This window comes from Pinus tabuliformis, chromosome X, assembly GCF_031772625.1.
Source record: "Pinus tabuliformis cultivar Carrire ecotype Pingquan chromosome X, CPIR1, whole genome shotgun sequence".
NCBI classification, from domain to species: Eukaryota; Viridiplantae; Streptophyta; class Pinopsida; order Pinales; family Pinaceae; genus Pinus; species Pinus tabuliformis.
Genome location: NC_142308.1, coordinates 146,690,163 through 146,692,534, shown reverse-complemented (window position 1 = coordinate 146,692,534; position 2,372 = coordinate 146,690,163).

Genomic DNA, 2,372 nt, shown 5'->3' with positions numbered 1-2,372 from the left:
CCTTATCATGTCAATAACCAGTTGGGAGTCACCTTCTACTTCCAAGTTGTTGTATCCATTTCTTATTGTTGTTCTTAGTCCTTGATAAACTGCCATAAGCTCAGCTTCATTATTGCTCATGATACCACCATGGTCTGAGTATACCCATCTTGTTCTGCCTTGGTCATCCCGGAAGATGCCTCCGAGCCCCTCCGGCCCCGGGTCCCTTGTCCCTCAAAAGACTTAAGTTATTACTTCCACCTTGACAAAACAATTGTTATGAGCATGTTATGAACCATATAATAGATTGAGTGGGCCTAATGGTTAAGAGCATGTGTTTCCTCCTAAGAGGTCACATGTTCAAAATTAGAGGAGGTAGAGTATGTATGCCTTCATAGATTTAGCAATCAAGTCCATGCGCGAAAATGGGTCTTGCTTCCCACAAACAAAGAGGTCTCATACACCAAAGTAGGTCCCTTATCCCACAAATAAGAAAGTTTCATACACCAATTTGATGTTTGAAGTAAAAAATTGATATTGATAAATCTCAAGATAATGAAAAGTGTCAGATAAATTGGGTTACATTCTCAATTAAAAAATGGTAATGAAATGAGTGTCAACAAATCACAAATTTCAAAAGAGAAAGAATATGTGACTTTAAACCAGTTTGTTTATAGGAAAAAATCTGTGATTTTAAATTCTAAATTGTTTAACATATAAGTTGTATTTATTTAAGTTTTAATTAAATTAACAATAAAATATATTAAAAAAATAAACGGGAAAGAAAATAATTTATACCTTTTTAAAATTTATTTATGCTATATTTAAGGTTTAAAAAAAAAATTAAGCATGAAAGAAAATAATTTAGACCTTTTTAAAATTAATGTTATTTAAGGGAAAGAATGTATGATTTTAAAGTCTAGGTTGTTTAAAGTAAAGTTTGACATAAGTTGCATTTACTTAATAGATTTAAGTTTAACGCCAGTGAAATATGTTCGAATAAATTTATATTAAAAAAGAAATAATGCATACATTTTAAAGTCTAAAATATTACATAAAACAAAATATACTTGTTTCATTATACTTTTTACTTAATATAATAATATAATAATATATATTTTAATTAATATTATTTAAAATTATAATGTTTATATAATATAATAATATATATTTTAATTAATATTATTTAAAATTATAATGTTTAAAAATTATAATTCAGTAACAAAATATATTTATTTAAAAGATCTCAAATTGTCACATTTTATTTACTTGATTAGTCAAAGTTAGCAGTTGAGTTATACCTTGCCTTTACTTTTTGATTTACTTGTACACAGTGAAGTAATTCTAGTTATAAGTAGAAGTTTTTACCATTAAAATAATCAAATTGTACTATTCCATTCAATGTGTTTGTTGGTATTGATAAGGTTATTTTGAATTATGTTAACGGGATATCACTCGAAAAGTTATTTTCACTTAGGTCTAATTTCATTTTTTTAACATGTTTATTTTTAATTATTATATTATTGTAATTAAATATTTTTGTTATTAATATAGTTGTGTGCTATAAACTCGAAAAGTTATTTTCACTTGGGGTCCAATTTTATTTTTTAACATGTTTATTTTTAATTATTATATTATTGTAGAGAAGCTTGATTCAAAGCTCAATCTATGGACTCACCGCTCCCTCAACTTAGCTAGTCGGGTTGTGCTTATTAAGTCCATCCTCCAAGCCATGCCTCTCTATCTTTTTTCTATCCTTGCTGCTCCAAAGTGGGTTTTAAAAAGATTGAGAAACCTGCAACGTGACTTTTTGTGGGGAAGCTCAGCCACTAACCGCAAATGGGCACTTGTGAAATGGGATACTGTCTGCAGGCCCAAAATCAAAGGCGGCATAGGACTCAGAGATCCAGAGTACAGCAACACCATCATGAACGCCAAAATATGGTGGCAATGGGTGACTAATCCAGATAAGCTATGGGCTAAAATATGGACCGCCAAATACACCAACAACATGCCCCAAGCAGAGCTCATTAGATTCACGCCCACAAACAAAGGGTCACTTATTTGGAATGCCGCCAAGCAGCATCATCAGCTCATTCAGAAGCATAGCTTTTGGGAAACCAGGAATGGTCACAGCGCTAGATTCTGGAGCGACGCTTGGAACCAATTGCCCAAACTCTCGAGCGTTCTTCCTCCAATGATCATTCCGAACAGATGGGAGCAGCAGCAGACCACTGTCCATCAATTCTGGGAACAGGAAACGGAAAATGGATTCAGGAAATGGCGACCGAGTAATCAGATAACCAGTATCACAAACACTCAGGAAGTAGCAGCACTTGAGAACGAGCTAAAGAAGAGAAGCATCAGGTATGAAAACAGCGATGACATACTCA